Raw genomic sequence first — 22,739 nt, 5'->3', positions numbered from 1 at the left:
CTGTGCTTACTCACACTTACTATGGATATTCACATGGTTACATTCTTATAACACACGCTCACTCACATGCATGCTCACTCACATAAAAACCATTGGTTACAATAATCACTGTCTGTGCTTACTCACACTTACTATGGATATTCACATGGTTACATTCTTATAACACATGCTCACTCACATGCGTGCTCACTCACATAAAAACCATTGGTTACATTAATCACTGTCTGTGCTTACTCACACTTACTATGGATATTCACATGGTTACATTCTTATAACACTCGCTCACTCACATGCATGCTAACTCACATAAAAAAACAACCATTGGTTACAATAAACACTGTCTGTTAGTGATGCACCGAAATGGAAATTCTGGACCGAAACCGAATCCGAAAATCTGGGATGCACTTGGCCGAAAACCGAAACTGATACCGAAAATTTATTTTTTCAAATTTATTTATTTATTTTTGCATAATTAGAGCCAATAAAAAAGCCCACACTTTTATTGAAAGTAACACACTAAAATTGGACAAAAAGATCTTAAAACAATAATATGCTACACAATAATTTTACCAAGAAAAAAAAAAAAAACAGGCAAAAAATGCCATTTTCGGCCAAAATGTTTCTGGAACCAAAATGTTGGTGCATCCCTACTTAAAACAATTATAAATATCAATATAATGTATTATTCTTCATTTAGTTCTATGTAACAGAATCATATTTAACAGGTTTGTGTTTACCAATTATCCAAATAAAGTATAGTCCTAGAAAACTCATTATATGCAGAACAGTAAGTAAAGTAATGAACTTAAATAGCAGCTCTAGGCTAGCATCAAATTTGAAACATGCTACACAATAATTTTTCTGAAAATAACAGGCAAAAAAAACGAAAACCGAAATAGCCAAAAATGCCATTTTCGGCCGAAACTTTCTGTGGCCGAAATTTCGGTGCATCCCTACTGTCTGTGCTTACTCACACTTACTATGGATATTCACATGGTTACATTCTTATAACACACGCTCACTCACATGCGTGCTCACACACATAAAAACCATTGGTTACAATAATCACTGTCTGTGCTTGCTCACACTTACTATGGATATTCACATGGTTACATTCTTATAACACACGCTCACTCACATGCGTGCTCACACACATAAAAACCATTGGTTACAATAATCACTGTCTGTGCTTGCTCACACTTACTATGGATATTCACATGGTTACATTCTTATAACACACGCTCACTCACATGCATGCTCACTCACATAAAAACCATTGGTTACATTAATCACTGTCTGTGCTTACTCACACTTACTATGGATATTCACATGGTTACATTCTTATAACACACACTCACTCACATGCATGCTAACTCACATAAAAAACAACCATTGGTTACAATAATCACTGTCTGTGCTTACTCAAAGTCTCTAGAAGAGCGAAAACCATAGGTCAATTTGTAAATAGGAACTTTTCAGATCTACAAAAACAACCAAGTAGAGATAGAGATTCTTGGCTTAATCCTAGGAGAGGTACTTTTAAGTGTGGAGGTAGACCTTGTAAAAGCTGTCACTATGTGAAAAAGGGAGAAATATTTAAATCACATATTACCCAACAAGAATTTACCATTGATCAGCATTTCAACTGCCAGTCAGACTTTGCTGTATATTTAATTTCATGTAAACAATATGGTAAACAATATACAGGACGAACAGTAAGGGCTGTAAAAGAGCGCATACGTGAGCATTTGTTATCTATTGAGGCAAAAGAACCAAAGACTCCAGTAGCTAGGCACTTTGCTACACATAGACATGGAACAAAGTATGATAAAAACATGCAAAATCAGATACTTAAATTATTTCAATATCAAATCATAGATAGAGTGCCTAATAGAATATCAGGAGGAGATAGATTAGCTAAACTGAATAGAAAAGAGGCCTTTTGGATACATAAGTTAAAAACCGGTTTCCCAAATGGAATGAACAAGATCTGGGACTTACAGCTGTATACCGGTAATTAAATTAGATTATCTAGTTTTTTCAGTCAGTAGTAAAATGAATTTAGATAAGACTTGTCTAATTTTATTTTATTTGTTTATAACTATATAATATAATTCTTTCTATCGTATAGCTATGATCAATTTGAAGTATAAATATAGGATAATAAATCTTCATTTTAAATTCTACATATAACAGTCACATTCAGCTAGCTCCCAGTAAAATAGATGTGAATTGTGCTTTTGAGTTCGAATGCTTCCATATTCAAATGCACAATTTAGTTCTTGCAAGAAATCTTGTGTAAATTGCTTACTTTTACATTTATAGTTATATCTATGTTAAATAAATATATAAGTATATATGTATAAGAGGTCACTTATGGACAATATTTGTTCTATCTGACAATCTCTTATTAGTAAGTATAGTTCTGCATGAAAAGAGTCAACATACTCTTTATGATTTATTTCATTATAAAGGTTCTCTTTGCCAAATAGAGAAATGTTTAGAGTTTTTGAGATATTTTTTTCTGCAATTACCCCCCCTTTTTTGTTCAAATAGCAAATAAATTGTATGTAATGTAAATATTGAATTAACATATGTAACACTTGTGCTAGAATTTGTTATATTTGTTGGAGTTGAATACATTTTGCCCTTGTTCAGTAACAGCATTTGCTGAAGAGATAGAACTGAACATTGTGTTTTACCTATTAAGGGTTAAAAGGCTCAACCTCAATAAATAGTGTGTAAGGGAGACACCTGCCATCTTTGATGAAGTGCTCAGTCTGAGCAGGAAACACGTCGGAAGGCAGTTTTTCCCCCCCGTGTGTTTGGGTAACACTCGTATTTGCGCTTATATAACAATTTTTAGATGATGGAATAAAAGTTTTCTATATTTTACTACACCAAGTTGTGCTGCCTGCATTGCTTCTAAAAACTTATCTGGAATCCTTTTGTCTAACATCAGCGCAAGGGAAACGCTGATTTGAAGCGAATGCAATTCATTAACTGTGTTTTTCTTCCGAGTAGCAGCAGCCTGCATAGCAGGCAATCACTGAGCTGACTAGCAGGTGTGTCCAGTGTGTGTGGAATACAAGGCGAAATCGACACGGACAGGATCGCATACCACACACATTGATATTTACCCTTCCTGCGGTGAGTAGGACCGGGATAATACTAAGTTATAGTTATTTAATACTTCAACATTTATTGTATTACCGGTGTGGGCATTGTGTACTGTGGTTACATTGTTGGTTATCAGTGCCATTGGGAGCTTTCTAATCTTGATATACACGCTGATAGAATGGACATTACATCTGTTATTATACTATGGTAGTGGGTGCCGTTTTTTTCAACGAGGAATCGTTATTTAATTGATTACACAAATCTACCATTGTGTTGCACCACTGGGGACTACCCATATACATAGTATATGATGATTACACCTGTTTGGGATATTGTTGAAATATCAGTCATACACTATTCCATAGGATCCATTGTTGGTGCTTATTAGAGATTGGTGTATGAGTGTTGGTTGTACATTCTTATAACACATGCTCACTCACATGCATGCTCACTCACATAAAAACCATTGGTTACAATAATCACTGTCTGTGCTTACTCACACTTACTATGGATATTCACATGGTTACATTCTTATAACACACGCTCACTCACATGCATGCTCACTCACATTAAAACCATTGGTTACAATAATCACTGTCTGTGCTTACTCACACTTACTATGGATATTCACATGGTTACATTCTTATAACACACGCATGCTCACTCACATAAAAAACCATTGGTTACATTAATCACTGTCTGTGTTTACTCACACTTACTATGGATATTCACATGGTTACATTCTTATAACACATGCTCACTCACATGCATGCTCACTCACATAAAAAACCATTGGTTACATTAATCACTGTCTGTGCTTACTCACACTTACTATGGATATTCACATGGTTACATTCTTATAACACATGCTCACTCACATAAAAACCATTGGTTACAATAATCACTGTCTGTGCTTACACTTACAATGGATATTCACATGGTTACATTCTTATAACACATGCTCACTCACATGCATGCTCACTCACATAAAAACCATTGGTTACAATAATCACTGTCTGTGCTTACACTTACTATGGATATTCACATGGTTACATTCTTATAACACATGCTCACTCACAAGCATGCTCACTCACACATAAAACATTGGTTACAATAATCACTGTCTGTGCTTACTCACACTTACTATGGATATTCACATGGTTACATTCTTATAACACACGCTCACTCACATGCATGCTCACTCACATAAAAAACAACCATTGGTTACAATAATCACTGTCTGTGCTTACTCACACTTACTATGGATATTCACATGGTTAAATTATTATAACACACGCTCACTCACATGCGTGCTCACTCACATAAAACCATTGGTTACAATAATCACTGTCTGTGCTTACTCACACTTACTATGGATATTCACATGGTTACATTCTTATAACACACGCTCACTCACATGCATGCTCACTCACATAAAAACCATTGGTTACATTAATCACTGTCTGTGCTTACTCACACTTACTATGGATATTCACATGGTTACATTCTTATAACACACGCTCACTCACATGCGTGCTCACTCACATAAAAACCATTGGTTACATTAATCACTGTCTGTGCTTACTCACACTTACTATGGATATTCACATGGTTACATTCTTATAACACATGCTCACTCTGATGCATGCTCACTCACATAAAAACCATTGGTTACAATAATCACTGTCTGTGCTTATTCACACTTACTATGGATATTCACATGGTTACATTCTTATAACACACGCTCACTCACATGCATGCTCACTCACATAAAAACCATTGGTTACAATAATCACTGTCTGTGCTTACTCGCACTTACTATGGATATTCACATGGTTACATTCTTATAACACACGCTCACTCACATGCATGCTCACTCACATAAAAACCATTGGTTACAATTATCACTGTCTGTGCTTACTCACACTTACTATGGATATTCACATGGTTACATTCTTATAACACACGCTCACTCACATGCATGCTCACTCACATAAAAACCATTGGTTACAATTATCACTGTCTGTGCTTACTCACACTTACTATGGATATTCACATGGTTACATTCTTATAACACACGCTCACTCACATAAAAACCATTGGTTACAATTATCACTGTCTGTGCTTACTCACACTTACTATGGATATTCACATGGTTACATTATTATAACACACGCTCACTCACATGCATGCTCACGCACATAAAAACCATTGGTTACAATTATCACTGTCTGTGCTTACTCACACTTACTATGGATATTCACATGGTTACATTCTTATAACACACGCTCACTCACATAAAAACCATTGGTTACAATTATCACTGTCTGTGCTTGCTCACACTTACTATGGATATTCACATGGTTACATTCTTATAACACACGCTCACTCACATGCATGCTCACGCACATAAAAACCATTGGTTACAATTATCACTGTCTGTGCTTACTCACACTTACTATGGATATTCACATGGTTACATTCTTATAACACACGCTCACTCACATAAAAACCATTGGTTACAATTATCACTGTCTGTGCTTGCTCACACTTACTATGGATATTCACATGGTTACATTCTTATAACACACGCTCACTCACATGCATGCTCACGCACATAAAAACCATTGGTTACAATTATCACTGTCTGTGCTTACACTTACTATGGATATTCACATGGTTACATTCTTATAACACATGCTCACTCACATGCATGCTCACTCACATAAACTCTGATACATTCACACTAAAGGGATATGAAACTTAAAATGTTTCTCTCATGACTCAGATACATGTTATTTTAAACAACTTTCTAATTTACTTCTATTATTATTTTTTCTTTTGCTCTTGGTATCTTTTATTGAAAAGCAGAGACCTATGCTTAGGAGCTGGCCATTTTCTAGAGCACTATTTAGCAGTATGCTTACAAGAATGCTATCCATATGCCAGAGCACTAGAGGGCAGCACTATTTCTTGCTATAAAGTGATCCAGATGCTACCTAGGTGTCTCTTCAATACACAATATCATGGGAATAAAGCAAATTTGATAATAGAAGTAAATTGGAAACGTTTTATAAAATGATCTGTTCTGTCTGAATCACAAAATAATTTAGTGAAGGGCCAGCTGGTGCCGAGCCGGATTCCCTGCACAGCTATTGGCTAAGAGGTGGATCACCCCTCACCTGCCTCAGAACACCTGTGACCCCCCCTGACCCTACTATGGACCACCCCGTTCTGGGATACTGGGGGTTAAAGGAGGCTAGTGTCATGTGCACATCTGTGCGGAGCTGATGGTGCCTTAAAGGGACATAAGACCCCAATTTTTCTCTTATAAATCAGATAGAACAGTTTAAAACAGTTGTTCAATTTACTTCTGTTATAAAATTAGATTATTTCTCTTAATATCCTTTGTTGAAGAAGAAATGCACTACTGGGAGCTAGCTGAGCACATCTGGTGAGCCAATGACAAGAGGCATATATGTGCAGCCACCAATCAGAAGCTAGCTCCCATTAGTGCACTGCTGCATCTGAGCCTGGGTATGTTTTTTAATATGGACACCAAGAGAACAAAGCAAATAATTTAACAGATGTTCTTTGTGAATCTTGAACATTTTATATTGGAACAATGAGGAGCTGGAAGTGGCTCCAACCATCCAATCAGTGACAATCCCATAGGATCTGCTGCACGCACTACTTACTTAGTACTAACTCACGTGATTCTGCACCCGCCCATTCCCCCTCCCACGACACCCCCCCAAGAGCGGCCCCGCCCACTAAGCGCTGCTGCTGGTTATCATAAAGGGAAACAGCTGCTTCCTGTAACCGCCAGTACCAAACGCTAATGCAGTCATGTGACCATTGTGACGTCACAGGGAACTCAGCTACAACTAAAAGGAGTTGTCAATCAAGCAGAGGCACTTCTGATTGTGTGTAGCTATTTACTTGCAATAGTTTGTCAATCATGTTAGATGGCTCCGCCCTCTGAGGATATGATTGGCTAACTCACTGCTACTACAATGGCGTCAACAGTTGTCCTGTCAATCAAAACGATCCTGTCATGCCTCTCAGAACGTGGTTTACACATTGGTATGTGACTGCAGGAGAAAGACTTGTGAGACTTCAGCAGCATCACAGTAAGTTTATATTTAGTCTGTAGGTTGTTACCTGTCAGCTAGAGTCATGTGACCGTAACCTGTGAGACTTCAGCAGCATCACCAATAAGTTTATATTTAGTCTGTAGGTTGTTACCAGTCAGCTAGAGTCATGTGACCGTAACCTGTGAGACTTCAGCAGCATCACCAGTAAGTTTATATTTAGTCTGTAGGTTGTTACCTGTCAGCTAGAGTCATGTGACCGTAACCTGTGAGACTTCAGCAGCATCACCAATAAGTTTATATTTAGTCTGTAGGTTGTTACCAGTCAGCTAGAGTCATGTGACAGTAACCTGTGAGACTTCAGCAGCATCACCAGTAAGTTTACATTTAGTCTGTAGGTTGTTACCTGTCAGCTAGAGTCATGTGACAGTAACCTGTGAGACTTCAGCATCACCAGTAAGTTTACATTTAGTCTGTAGGTTGTTACCTGTCAGCTAGAGTCATGTGACAGTAACCTGTGAGACTTCAGCAGCATCACCAGTAAGTTTATATTTAGTCTGTAGGTTGTTACCTGTCAGCTAGAGTCATGTGACAGTAACCTGTGAGACTTCAGCAGCATCACCAGTAAGTTTATATTTAGTCTGTAGGTTGTTACCTGTCAGCTGGAGTCATGTGACAGTAACCTGTGAGACTTCAGCATCACCACCAGTAAGTTTATATTTAGTCTGTAGGTTGTTACCTGTCAACTAGAGTCATGTGACAGTAACCTGTGAGACTTCAGCAGCATCACCAGTAAGTTTATATTTAGTCTGTAGGTTGTTACCTGTCAGCTAGAGTCATGTGACAGTAACCTGTGAGACTTCAGCAGCATCACCAGTAAGTTTATATTTAGTCTGTAGGTTGTTACCTGTCAGCAAGAGTCATGTGACAGTAACCTGTGAGACTTCAGCATCACCAGTAAGTTTATATTTAGTCTGTAGGTTGTTACCTGTCAGCAAGAGTCATGTGACAGTAACCTGTGAGACTTCAGCAGCATCACCAGTAAGTTTATATTTAGTCTGTAGGTTGTTACCTGTCAGCTGGAGTCATGTGACAGTAACCTGTGAGACTTCAGCAGCATCACCAGTAAGTTTATATTTAGTCTGTAGGTTGTTACCTGTCAGCTGGAGTCATGTGACAGTAACCTGTGAGACTTCAGCAGCATCACCAGTAAGTTTATATTTAGTCTGTAGGTTGTTACCTGTCAGCTAGAGTCATGTGACATTAACCTGTGAGACTTCAGCAGCATCACAAGTAAGTTTAGATTGAGTCTGTAGGTTGTTACCTGTCAGCTAGAGTCATGTGACAGTAACCTGTGAGACTTCAGCAGCATCACAAGTAAGTTTAGATTGAGTCTGTAGGTTGTTACCTGTCAGCTAGAGTCATGTGACAGTAACCTGTGAGACTTCAGCAGCATCACAAGTAAGTTTAGATTGAGTCTGTAGGTTGTTACCTGTCAGCTAGAGTCATGTGACAGTAACCTGTGAGACTTCAGCAGCATCACAAGTAAGTTTAGATTGAGTCTAGAGCCCAAAAGGGATCAAGACTGAAGAGTGCACTTTTGCAGCACTACCGTCCCTGATTTTAAATGAATAATAAACTCACTTTCAGGACCAAAAAGTTTCTATTGAAATTAATTCAATTAAAACATAACTTTTATTTCAGCAATAGTTATATAAAATCAATGTGTATGTGTGTGCACTTTAAAAACACATAGGAACTTGATAGGGAATATTGGTTACTTGTAGATTCAGTGACCTTGTTGTACAAATATTGAGGGCGCCTCGGGGAGGTCCACTCCAATACTTTGGATTATTTAAGGGCAAAAGTAATAATAAAAGGCGGTTGAATCAGTAGATGTAAAGATTGTGCTTTGACAATAATTTTCTTGTCTACAGTCAGTACAGTAGAACGGATATAGGATTGTGATAATATACACTGTCACACAATATTTTAGTGAACTATATCATATCGTCTATCACCACATATAGTATCCTGTATCTGTGGTAGATTGAAATTGGTCAAATTAGTTCATATACTAGTTGTGTGTTAAACAATATATAAAAAACATAGTTAGATAGAATAATCCAATATCTGATTAATAATTCTGTATGTACAGACAAACAAAAGCTCAAGTGATTGTTTACAAATTAACTCGTTCAAGACACTTGAATCAGGCCTGGTTTTGGCTTTATATATTAGAATTTAGGGTGCTTGAGATTGTAGGAAAATATAAAGTATCTGTCATCTATCTGCACACTTGTTGTATCACAGTTTATAACTGCGCTTTATAACAGAAAAATAAATATATAAAAATATTATCATTACCACTAGCTTACAACGTACGGCTGTATAACGCCTTATTTAGGCATATAGTGCTGGCAGTGACCTAAATTGCACGGCAAATTCACTTTTAATAAAAGGAAATAGGGCTAATGCATAGTCTTTATTGCCTTGTGTTTTGCGATTTGTTAGTATATTGAAACATATGGTTGTAAACCTGTTGCAAATAAATCTTTACATTACACACTGGTTGGCAAAGCGAGTCTGGATAACGCTTTGTTTAATATATAATACTTAAAGTTATACCCGTAGCCGCTAGATTTGAGATAATTATCATAAAAGAAATCTAACTACAGTTACATTATGTTTTGCAGTATTTGAGATTACAGATAGGTATATAGTATCAGTCACCTATCTAATCAATTTGTGTGTCTCAGTTTGCGACTGTACGTTTAGTAGCAGGGCTTTTTTACGTAAATATTGCCATTACTTCTAGTTTGCAAACAAAATATAAATAACGCCTTATTTTGGCATGCAATGCTTGTAAACCTCTGGGTAAAGTATTAATTTCTTTCAGTGACATCACCAGTAAGTTTATATTTAGTCTGTAGGTTGTTACCTGTCAGCTAGAGTCATGTGACAGTAACCTGTGAGACTTCAGCAGCATCACCAGTAAGTTTTTTTTTTTTTTTTTTTTTTTTTTTTTTTTTTTTTTTTATATTTGTTATTTTTATTAAAGATTTTAACAATAACAATTTTCACTGGTCATCAATATTACAAAGCTGTCACATGCAATTCAACAATATTTTGTAGGTAATGTCTTTTGTATCAGCTTTCCTCACTTACCCCCTCCCATCCTGGGCAAACTTGAGTCTGATACCCATGTCTAGGTCCTTGTCATGGGCCTTTCTTGGGAGCTGGGTAGATTGGGTAATCTTCTGTTTCACTCAGTCGAAAATTGTGAGACCAGGAGGGGGGGGTAGCATTTTAACTAATAAACCAGGGGGTGAAAGTTCAACTGTTGGTTCTGCAAACATTTGAATTCACTAAATTATTTTAAACATTGTTTGTCTCTGCAAGGGAAGTTAAAGCCTGGAGCATCTCCTAGTCTACGTAAGGTATGTAAATGTGGTGTCAAGTCTTTGGTCTAATTAGTCGCATCCGGTGGTATCTAGGGGTTTATAGCTTATTGTCTCTAGTACGGGGAGAGTGTGGGATTGATCTTACTGTTTATGTGTTGGTAATGTTGTGTAAGGAGTCTTGCCAAATGAACTTAGCGTTTAGAAAAGTGTCCATCTTATTGCGGCAGAGATAGTCATATTGCTCTAGCGAAAACTGCTCTTCCACTTCCTCTAGCCACATCTGTTTAGAAATATACATAGGTTTTTTCCAGTGGCGAGCTATTAATTTCCTAGCACTATTGAGGCCTATCTGTAGTATTAGGAGTCTAAGACGGCAAGTTAATTTAGGTAGGTCGTTCAACAGGGCTATGTCTGGACTTAGTGTGAGATCTGGGGAGATACTCTGTCTAAAATGTGATTCCACTGAGTTCCAAAGTGGACAAATTCTAGGGCATTGCCACCACATATGTAATAGACTGCCGCGTCTACCACAGCCCCTCCAGCATGTGTCTGGTGTATTTGGGTATATACTATTTAGCCGTGATGGGGTTAGGTACCAGCGGAGAAGGATTTTAAAATTGAGTTCTAATATTACTGCTGATGTCGAGGATTTCTTAACTGATCTAAAGATATTGACCCACCTATCATGGTCTATGTGGGTTGTCAAATCCGAGTTCCATTTGGTGGTGAAGGGAGGCAGTGTGTCAGTATTGTTTTTGAGAAGAAGCTTACGGGATAGAGAGAGTGTACCTCTCGGTATAAGGCCCCTATGACATAATTGTTCAAATGTTGTGAGCTTTCTTAGGAGGTCGGTTTTGAATGGAGAGGTATGTATGAAGTGATGTAGTTGTGCGTATTTTAGCCAATGTGTAAATCTACCATCTGCTAAGTCAATTAGTTTATCCCTTTCCAAGAGTTTGCCTGCTTCAATGAAATTGAATAGTGGGATAGTGTAGTCCCATTCAGTTAGTCTTTGGTAACCTTTATCTAACCCGCCTACCATCTCTACATTTAGCACAATGGGGAATAGGGGGGATCTGCTGGTGGAGATGTGTGGTTTAGTGGCAACTATGTGGTCCCAAGTCTTAAACAGGTGTCTATGTATATTTAGCTGTCGACATTGTGGTGGTCTGAGTTCGTTAGGTACCCAGCATAGGGCATGTACCAGTGGTGTTTTGAGTATGTGTGAGTCTAATGTGACCCAAGCCTTACTTTCTTGTTTTTTGTGCCAGTCCATGATCCTTTGGAGTGTCACTGCCTGATAATATTCTTCAATTTTGGGAAGGCCTAATCCGCCCTCTGTGGTTGGTCTGTACATTGTGTCTCTATTAATTCTCGGCTTACATTTCCCCCAGACAAACGAATTGATGCTATTTTGCAGTCGAGTCATGTACCACCGGGGGAGATGTATCGGTAGTGTCTGTAAGATGTAAGTGATTCTAGGGAGAGTGGTCATTTTCACGGCTTGTATGCGTCCCCACCATGATAACGGCTTGTTGGTCCATGTCTTAAGATCTTTGTGTGCTGGTGAGCAGTGTGATATAGTTTCTGTCGAATAGTGTCGCTTGGTTAGGGGAGAGGTGGATTCCTAGGTACTTGATTGTGTCGGTTTTCAACTTTAGTGGGCATAATGTAGATAGGGACTGGAATTGAGCATCTGTAAGCGTGATGTTCAGAATTTCTGATTTTTGTTTATTTACAAGAAAATTAGAGTAGTGTCCGAATCTGTCAAGCTCAGCTAGTATTTCTGGTATAGTCGTGTTGGGGTAGGAAACTGAGAATAGGAGGTCGTCTGCATAGGCTGCTATTTTGTAGTCTTGCTGTCCAAATGTTATACCCTTGATGTTTAGGTTCCTGCGAACATGTGAGGCTAGTACCTCTATCATTAAGATGAATAGGATTGGGGACAGAGGGCATCCTTGTCGTGTGCCGTTACGGATGGGGAGTGTGTCTGAAAGGGTGCCATTTACTTTGACTTTTGCATTTGGGTGAGAATATAAGCTAAAAATTCTATTGATAATTTTTGGGCCGAATCCTATATTTTTTAGAGTTTCTAATAAAAATTGCCAATTCGTTCGGTCAAATGCTTTTTCTGCATCTATAGCCATCAGCACCGAATCAATGTTACTGTGTTTAGCATGCTCTATGAGGGTCAGGGCTCTGAGGGTGTTATCTCTAGCTTCTCGTCCGGGGATAAAGCCTACCTGGTCTGTATGTATGATGTCTTGGAGTACCAGGTTCAGTCGGTTAGCTATTATTTTTCCTAAGATCTTGATGTCTGTGTTGAGTAAGGATATGGGTCGGTAGCTACTTGGGTCGTCCTGTGGCTTGTCTGGTTTCAAGATTACTGAAATGTAGGCCGCTAGAGAGTCAACAGAAAGTTGTGTGCCTTCATCTATTGAGTTAAAAAGTTTAAGAAGGTGTGGAGCCAAGATTGAGCAATAGGTTTTATAATATTGGTTGGGGAGTCCGTCAGGTCCTGGGCTTTTGCCTGTAGGGAGTTCCTTAACGGCTCTCAGGATCTCTGTTAAAGTGATAGGTTCTTCTAAGCTTGTCGTTTGTGTCAGAGTAAGTTTATTTAGAGCTGCCGAGTCTATGTATGCTATCATGTCTTGTGTATGAGCTGGGGAAACGTCTGTGGGTAAGTTATACAATTGCTGGTAGAAGTCTTGGAAGTGGGCGGCTATGTCTTTACTATCTAGGATTGGATTCCCTTGTTTGGTTATGAGTTTGTGGATGTATGTGAGGGCTTGCTGGTCTTTTAAAGTGTTAGCAAGAAGTTTGCCTGGTCTGTGTCCTTCATAGAAATACTTTTTTTTAAGCGATAATGCTTTTCTCTGGGCCTCCGAGTATAGTAAGGTGTTTAGTTCTTTTCTGATTAAGGTCAGTGCTAGTAGCGTAGGTCGGTCCGAAGGGGAGTGTTTATGCTGACTCTCCAATGTATGTAGTTTACTGGTCAGTGTGTTAAGGAGTGTATCGTATTGTTTTTTGATATATGCTTTTTGTTTGATACACTCCCCACGAAATACCGCTTTGTGAGCTTCCCATACACTGCGTGGTTGTGTCTCTGGAATAGCATTGTGACTAAAGTATTCGGTTAAGGTAGCTGTGAGTTTTTGAGTTGTGGGAGGGTGGTGTAGCAGGTAGGTGTCTAACCTCCACATGAAAGGGTGTATTGGGGAGTCAGGCCATTGCATTATCATGGATATCATCGAGTGATCTGACCATGGTGTTGGTGTAATATCAGTGTCTGCTAGTAAGGAGAGGCTGGATTGATCAAGGTATAAGTAATCAATCCTGGAATACATGGACCAGGGGTGTGAGTAGAAGGAGTAACTTCTTTGTGTCGGGTGTTGTATTCTCCATGTATCAACCAGTCTTAGATGTTTAATGCAGTTATACGTCGAATTGGGAGGGCGTGGAGATTTATTTGGGTTGGATGATGTGGTATCTAGTGCGGGGTCAATGGCTATATTCATATCCCCTCCCATTATTACTATACCTTTTCTAGAATCCCCTAACATTGAGGTGAGTTTTTTGTAAAATCTACTTTTATTCGTGTTAGGAGCGTAAACATTGATCAGGGTGATTGGTCTATTGTATATAAGTCCTATTAAAATAAGTATTCGGCCTTCTTTATCAGTTATAGTACGGATCAGTTGAAAGGGTAGGGAGTTGTGTAGGAGGATCCCCACTCCATTTTTCTTTTTTTCGTGGGAGTTAAAAAAACCCAGGGGGAAGTGTCTATTAGAGAACCTAGGTTCTTCTGCTTGGGGGAAGTGTGTTTCTTGGACAAATACTATGGAGCACTTTTGTTTGGTGAACCAGTTCAAAGCAACTGATCTTTTAGTGGGCGAGTTCAGGCCCTTGGTGTTTTGTGTAATTACTTTTATTTGTCTAGAGGTCATGTTTGTGTCATGTGGTGGATGTAGCTAAGATGTTAAATGGAAAGGTCTTACCCATGGCTGTTAGTCTATGCTGGAAGCGTAGTGGAATGATGCATTGTTTTGTGGGGGGCTGCGAGAGCCACCTAGGTAGAGTAACGTTGTCGCCTATAGGAGATGCACACCAGTGGGTTATATGATGCCTTGCAGAGATGCTATAATAACATAAGAGAGAACATTGAAATACATGATAAAACATTTCAATAATAGCAGAGAAGGGAGCGAGGAAAAGAATAGAGACAAAACAAGAGGAGGAGAAAGAAAAAAGAGAGGGAAAAACAGGTACAATCAAGTAACAATAACTTAGGCTATACACAAGATCAGGACTTCGATCCTTTAGTCCTGATAATAAACAATCGAGGGGAAGCAGTTACACCGTTATTCTCATGTCCCCTCTCAGGGCTAGAGTAGAGTTCTTGTATAAAGGGAGTTCCGGATGTTTTAGTGGGAAACTCTGATAGTCCGTCTCAGAGTAATAGGGTCTTGTCGAGGCCCATGGAGGTAAACCATCAAGGTGGGTCTGTAGTAGGGGTCAGTGATTTGTGGGGAGATGTGTTAATCATTTTACGTTTTCTTATCACTGTAGTCCATTTTTGTCTCTGCAGTTTTGCGGGTGGAGGATTTGTAGTTAGATCGTTGTCTTCCAGTTCATCTGGTTGTGGTATTATTCTCGGTAGTGGGATGTGAAGCTGCGAACAGAAGGGATGTAAGTCTTCTATATCTTTATAGACGAATTCTTTATTATCTTTGGTCACTCTAATTGCAAAAGGGAATCCCCAACGGTAGGGAATGTTGTGTTCTTGTAGGTGGGCAGTGAGGAATTTGACATTTCACCAGTAAGTTTTTATATTTAGTCAGTAGGTTGTTACCTGTCAGCTAGAGTCATGTGACAGTAACTTGTGACACTTCAGCAGCATCACCAGTAAGTTTATATTTAGTCTGTAGGTTGTTACCTGTCAGCTAGAGTCATGTGACAGTAACCTGTGAGACTTCAACTGCATCACCAGTAAGTTTATATTTAGTCTGTAGGTTGTTACCTGTCAGCTAGAGTCATGTGACAGTAACCTGTGAGACTTCAGCATCACCAGTAAGTTTATATTTAGTCTGTAGGTTGTTACCTGTCAGCTAGAGTCATGTGACAGTAACCTGTGAGACTTCAGCATCACCAGTAAGTTTATATTTAGTCTGTAGGTTGTTACCTGTCAGCTAGAGTCATGTGACAGTAACCTGTGAGACTTCAGCAGCATCACCAGTAAGTTTATATTTAGTCTGTAGGTTGTTACCTGTCAGCAAGAGTCATGTGACAGTAACCTGTGAGACTTCAGCAGCATCACCAGTAAGTTTATATTTAGTCTGTAGGTTGTTACCTGTCAGCTAGAGTCATGTGACAGTAACCTGTGAGACTTCAGCAGCATCACCAGTAAGTTTATATTTAGTCTGTAGGTTGTTACCTGTCAGCTAGAGTCATGTGACAGTAACCTGTGAGACTTCAGCAGCATCACCAGTAAGTTTATATTTAGTCTGTAGGTTGTTACCTGTCAGCTAGAGTCATGTGACAGTAACCTGTGAGACTTCAGCAGCATCACCAGTAAGTTTATATTTAGTCTGTAGGTTGTTACCTGTCAGCTAGAGTCATGTGACAGTAACCTGTGAGACTTCAGCAGCATCTCCAGTAAGTTTATATTTAGTCTATAGGTTGTTACCTGTCAGCTAGAGTCATGTGACAGTAACCTGTGAGACTTCAGCAGCATCTCCAGTAAGTTTATATTTAGTCTGTAGGCTGTTACCTGTCAGCTAGAGTCATGTGACAGTAACCTGTGAGACTTCAGCAGCATCTCCAGTAAGTTTATATTTAGTCTATAGGTTGTTACCTGTCAGCTAGAGTCATGTGACAGTAACCTGTGAGACTTCAGCATCATCAGTAAGTTTATATTTAGTCTGTAGGTTGTTACCTGTCAGCTAGAGTCATCTGTTTATCAGTGTGACAGTAACTTGTCAGACCTCCTCCTCTCTGTGTGTCATATCCCCCCCCTCCTCTCTGTGTATCACATCCCCCCCCCCCTCCTCTCTGTGTGTCACATCCCCCCCCCCTCCTCTCTGTGTGTCACATCCCCCCCCCTTCCTCTCTGTGTGTCACATCCCCCCCCCTTCCTCTCTGTGTATCACATCCCCCCCCCCCCTTCCTCTCTGTGTGTCACATCCCCCCCCCCCTTCCTCTCTGTGTGTCACATCCCCCCCCCCCCTTCCTCTCTGTGTGTCACATCCCCCCCCCCTTCCTCTCTGTGTGTCACATCCCCCCCCCCCACCTTCCTCTCTGTGTATCACATCCCCCCCCCCCACCTTCCTCTCTGTGTATCACATCCCCCCCCTTCCTCTGTGTCACATCCCCCCCCTTCCTCTCTGTATGTTTTCGCTCTCTCTTTTTCGCTCTCTCTTTTTCGCTCTCTCTTTTTCGCTCTCTCTTTTTCGCTCTCTCTTTTTCGCTCTCTCTTTTTCGCTCTCTCTTTTTCGCTCTCTCTTTTTCGCTCTCTCTTTTTCGCTCTCTCTTTTTCGCTCTCTTTTTCGCTCTCCCCCTTTCTCTCACTTGTATTCTGTCTTCTCTCTTTCTGACTTACCCCTCTATTTCCGATCCCATATCTCCATGTAAACTTTTCTGTGTAATCATTTTTGAGTTTCCTGATTAATAAATAATCTGATACGTTTGACTTCTCGTCTCTCTTTAGGTTTGCACTGTATGTGAATACATTATCTTGTGATAAAGGAGATGGCTGATCGCTCCTCAGGGGCGGAGGTGATGAGTGGCGCAGTAAGTGAGATTACCTTCCCTCTTACAGGGTCTTAGAGGTTATAACAAAATCTAAATTTCAGTCACCTGCCTCCAATCTTACATAAGCAGGAATGGCCTCAGATCTTCTTAACTGCCCCCCCCCCCCCCCCCCGTGCTGAGCTGTTTTTCAGTTTTTAGATGCTGTTTCTATTTAACCCCCACTGTAGATATTCAGTGAGAAACCCATGGCAGAATCAGACTATACCATTATTTTATGTATGTATCATGTTGTGTATATATCATGTTGTCTAAGAAACCTGCAACAAAACCTACAACATAAAGTGTAAAAAATGCATTTTATAATTGAAATAAAATGATAGCAGTGATCACCTGGCTATTACACGTGTAGGGGCTATATATGAATAGCTCACGGGCTTTTATACGCGGGTCTCTAGGCCATTTAGATGTTTGTTCATTAAAACAAGTGGGGTTTTTTAAGGGATAGTTTAGTCAAAAAATAAACTTTCATGATACAGATAGAGACTGCAATTTTAAGCAACTTTCTAATTTGCTCCTATTAATTTTTCTTCGTTCTCTTGGTGTCTTTATTTTAAAAAGCTGGAAAATAAGCTTACACGCTGGCCCGTTTTTGGTTCAGCACCTGGGTAGCGCTTGCTGATTGGATGGCTACATTTAGACACAAATCCGCAAGCGCTACCCAGGCGCTGAACCAAAAATAGGCCGACTTCTAAGCTTTACATTCTAGCTCTTAAAATAAAGATAGCAAGAGAACGAAGAAAAATTTATAATAGGAGTAAATTAGAAAGTTATTTAAAATTGCTGCTCTATCTGAATCATGAAAGCTTAATTTTGACTAAACTATCCCTTTAAGTGCTTAAAGGGACATTATAACCAATATATTTTCTTTCATGATTCAGATAGAACATGTAACAACTTTTTTATTTTACTTCTATTATCAAATGTGCTTCATTCTCTTGGTGTCCCTTGTTGAAGGAGCAGCAATGTACTACTGGGAGCTAGCTGAACACATTGGGTAAGCCAATGACAAGAGGACTATATATACAGCCACCAATCAGCAACTAGCTCCTAGTAATGCTTTGCTGCTCCTGAGCCTTCCCAGATATGCTTTTCATCTAAGGATACCAAGAGAACAAAGCACGTTTGATAATAGAAGAAAACTAAGTTTAAAATCGCCTGCTCTGTCTGAATCATGGAAAAAAAACTTTTCTTCCTAAATGGAAAGAGTCCACAGCTGCATTTATTACTTTTGGGAAATAAGAACCTGGCCACCAGGAGGAGGCAAAGACACCCCAGCCAAAGACTTAAATACTCCTCCCACTCCCCTCATTCCCCAGTCATTCTTTGCCTTTCGTCCCAGGAGGTTGGCAGAAGTGCTAGAATTTATTTTGTCTCTTATGGAGGGTAGTACTCTTCGGCATGGGACAGGAGTTTTAAGTAGTCCTGTTAGTCTCTCAGTGGGGGCTCGGATGAAAGTTAGAGTCTGAAGATGCAGGGAGAGTCTTTCTGTGAAACCATCCCGACTCATATTAACAGCTCCTCAAGCAATCGGCGTTGTCTAACTTCACTTCGCTGCCTGCTTTCTTCTCTCAAGTCCATGGCGGAGGCAATGCTAATATCCGTCACACTTGAAAGGCTGTGTTCTTGTTCCACTGCGTAGATTCCCGGTAGGATCATTTCATTTTACTTTATTCATCAATGTACTATAATGTGAATGTTTTCCCGAGAGGCCACAACACCTAGCTGTTGGGAATAGGGAATAACACGGGACAATTCTTGGATGCTGAGTCTTGGAGAAAACAGTGCTCTTTGGGATCCCGGGAACAGTTGCCAAAATAACACACCAGGCAGAATACTATTGGCTAAGCAAATATCCTTATTTCCTCATAGCATAATCATAACATAATATAAGCTAATATTTGTTGTAAGAAAAAGAAAGAAAAATGAACGTTTGCCGTTACAGGAAATAATGTGGGCAGCATATAGGTCATGGAACTTAGCTCTGAGTGTTGTGGTTAGGATACAGGAAGCAGGTGTGACACACAGGCAGAACAGACAGAAACTTATGTTAGCAAAATTACAAGTGGTGTGAAATAAGTACATAGGTAATGTGTACTGAACAAGTGAGTAATATTACCTGACACTAACGGGTCTAACTTATCATAAGGGTCTCAGTGAGTCTCTTGTAGTATCTTGGAATCAAGGGTTAATATGTCCTGAGGGAGGTTATTGAACAGGGGGGGTTTATAATCATGTTTGTTATGTGATTCAACCTGCTTATGTGTGATGTTTATGGGCTCGTGGTTTGGAACATTGAAGCCTTTGGAAGTGACGCGGCCTTTTGGTTGGGTGCGCTTTTTTGGACTGTACAGTTCACCTTGTGTTTGGGCGTGGTTACTTTCGTTTTCCATTTCCGCATTCCCGACCGCGTGGCAAAGGAAATTTTCTAGTCCGCAGGGGTCTGGTCTTAGGAGGTGGTGAGTGCCCCAGCCATTGGGGATGTCAGGTGCGGTTTTTTGTTTTTACTACTTTGGTCCATATTTAAATATCCTCTATCCAGTTATGGAGAATTCTGATGCTGAGACTGTGCTAATTTCAGATTCAGTTACGGAGGATTCTGATACTGAGACTATTTTGATTTCAGATTCTGTGTCCGGTGACGAATCCGAATTGGCCTAGTTGACACCTGTCAACCAATTTTGTTCCGTATGCCATTTCAGAGCGCCTGGTTCCTCGGGCTCGGGAATCAAGGGACTGCTAAGCCATCCGCCTCTGGGGGCCCTGTCCTCCGAGAGGTGAGTTCTCTACCAAATCGTACTTCTACACATGTGGGTAACCCAGTTTATGGTTCCTCCATGTGGGGTGGCGTGTTCCCCTGGAGGTTGCAGTACATTTTTGCTTCCACATAATGTTGGCGATTGTTCGTCTGAAGAGTCCAGACGTTTCTTTAAGAATGTGCTCGTGCCCTATTGTCCCGGGCCTTCCGTCTCGGGGAGGGCCTCTACAGTTCCCCGCGGGTGTAACTGTCCCTGAGTGTTGTGCCTTTTGTTACAGGATTGCGCGCCTTTTGAGTGTTGCTCAGACATGTTTTTCAGGTATTGATTGACCCTATCGTTACCAGATACAGGGATTTTTAGTCTGCTAATTCGAATGGTGCACCTCATTAGACATGTGGGGATGAAGTAATCTCCTGATTGTCATTTGTTGAGATCTTTCCCAGTTTTGTGAGATAGGGCTCCGTTTGGCTGGTCCTGCGGGTAGGCCTGTGTCTTTTTGGGCGTTAACCTCCGGGTTGCCTTATATTTTATTTATATCTGATGGGATGTCTTATTTTTTTTTTGTTTCCTTCTGGAACCTTCTGGGATTGATACTCTATTACTTCTTCGGAAGTTGTTTTGGACATGTTAGTTCTATGATACCAATGTTTGTTTTCTGTTTTTTCCCTTATGAGGGAGAAATTATGCAGCTTGCCGGTTGGGACCCTAGGTGCAGGCTGGTCCTGTCGGGTTTGTTCGGTCTTGCAGCTGTTCAGACACGTGGCGCTGTTTTGCTTAGCTGGTTCGGTAGAAGCGCTGAGTGCTCAGGTGATCATTGTTTTTCATCTTCAACTAAGCATTCAAGAGGACCTGTGGGTCAGTGAGGTGGGAAGGATTGTTTCAGTCCTTATAGCCTTCAGTTCTAGATGACCGGGCAGGGGAGTTTCCCGCTACGTCACTCTATCTGATTTCATCAGAACTTAGAGTTTTCCTCCCCCATGTGATAGAGGGTTGGAGGGCTTAATGCCCCTTACCGCAATTGAGCGGTTTGGCATTAATTTTTAGGCGCCTCGATTTGTTTTTTTGGGCTTGATCCAACAGCTTGTACAGGATAGCTTTCTAGCATGCGGAAGGTTTACAGTTTGAAACCAGTTGCAGCTCTTGACACCTTGCAGGTGTACGCGTAAGCTGTTTACATTGTATCTAGATGCAGCTCCTACTCTTTGACGTGTACTGTCTGTCTGAGTTATAAGAGACCGTTGGGTCTTCTTCCATTGTCTCCGGGTGAGTGGATCTCCTTTTAGGGATCTGTGTTTCCGGGTGATGGTTGTTCCCTGCCGGGACTTTGTTTAGCTCGGTGCTTTCCGGAGCTGGGTGGTTTTAGTGCCTTACTGCCTTTCTCTTCCTTGTGTCTTCTGCTTGTCTGGTGGTGATAGGGAGACTCGTCCTGCTAGTAGGATTGTTTTTTGACCTCGAGGTATCCCTTGGTTGTCCTGAGGCTCTAAAAGTATCTTCATACGACTTCTAACCTTGCTCCTTGGAGCGTTGGACTTTAGCTAGGGGTGGTTCCTTCCTTTGGTCGGGGCTTTCGAGTTCTTATCGCTATCCGGATTCTCTGGATATGCATCCATACCCTTGTCTGGCTTTTTGGCCAATTGGGGTAGTTCTAGGGTAAGGTTTGCCTGAACTATTAGGTGTCTGGACCTGTTTTTCTCCCTGAGACTTCCAGTTGCTGAAGCTTCGCTTGGCCTTTTTCCTGACTCAGTCTTGGGTGGTTTTGGAATCTTGGATCTCAGGGCTGGTCGGGGTGTTCCACGGTAGAGGGAACTTGGGCTATGTCCTTGCTCCATCTACCTTGTGTTCCCGTGGATTCCCTGCTCTGCAGGCGAATGGGTTGGTTGTGCCTCTGCTTGGCAAGCTACTTGTAGGGGGGTCCTTTCTAGGACATCTGTTTTGGGAATTTCTCTTCCCATTAGACGGTGACTTCGGTCCTTGAGGACAGTTGTTGTCCTTCCGGCATCATCCCTTTTTCTTTAGGGGATATTCTCCTCCCTATTGAAATAAAGTCCTTGCTTGGGGCTTCTCCTGGATGGGAGGCGGAAAGGGGGATTGGTTCCCCCTGGGATCTTGCTTGCTCCAAGCAGACTTGTTGGGCCTTTATGTGATAGATCCTTAGGTCTATGGCCTTGTTGTCTGTTTTCAGAGTCGGGTTGTACTTGTACTCTGTGGGGATGTCTGTGCTATCCTTCCACTCGTTTCTGTACCTGTTTCGGGATACTTTTGTTCCCCTGTCTTGGATCCCTGAGGCTGGGTTGATCCAGCTGGGTGTGGGTCTGCAGGTCAGGATGGCCGAGCGGTCTAAGGAACTGCGTTCGAGTCAGTCTTCTCTGGATGTGTGAGCTTTGTTGAGTCTATCCTGTTAGTTTTCCTGTTAGGAAAATCTGCTAGGGTATAGATTTTCCTTTCAACTTGCTCCATTGATTACAAGAGGGTTTACTCTTCCTTCGGGTTCTGAGGGTATATCTCTTCTTCTCGGGGGGCCTCGATTGAGGTTTTGTGTTCCCCTTTTTTAGGGA

At 40.6% G+C, this 22,739-nt stretch overlaps 1 long non-coding RNA gene across 1 annotated transcript in view; it reads left to right on the top strand.

Annotated features, from left to right (window-relative positions):
- The first annotated feature begins 2,996 nt into the window (after positions 1–2,996).
- Positions 2,997–22,739, top strand: part of LOC128635616 (uncharacterized) — a 47,200-nt gene continuing 27,457 nt past the window's right edge. Inside the window, exons 1-2 of the long non-coding RNA XR_008398555.1 lie at positions 2,997–3,150; positions 17,325–17,407. This is a non-coding gene — a long non-coding RNA (uncharacterized LOC128635616). The remainder of the gene's footprint in view (positions 3,151–17,324; positions 17,408–22,739) is intronic.

Source organism: Bombina bombina, chromosome 7 (assembly GCF_027579735.1).
Source record: "Bombina bombina isolate aBomBom1 chromosome 7, aBomBom1.pri, whole genome shotgun sequence".
In the NCBI taxonomy this organism is placed as follows: domain Eukaryota; kingdom Metazoa; phylum Chordata; class Amphibia; order Anura; family Bombinatoridae; genus Bombina; species Bombina bombina.
Note: the sequence above shows the minus strand (reverse complement) of the source record. Positions and strands in the feature narration are given on the sequence as shown.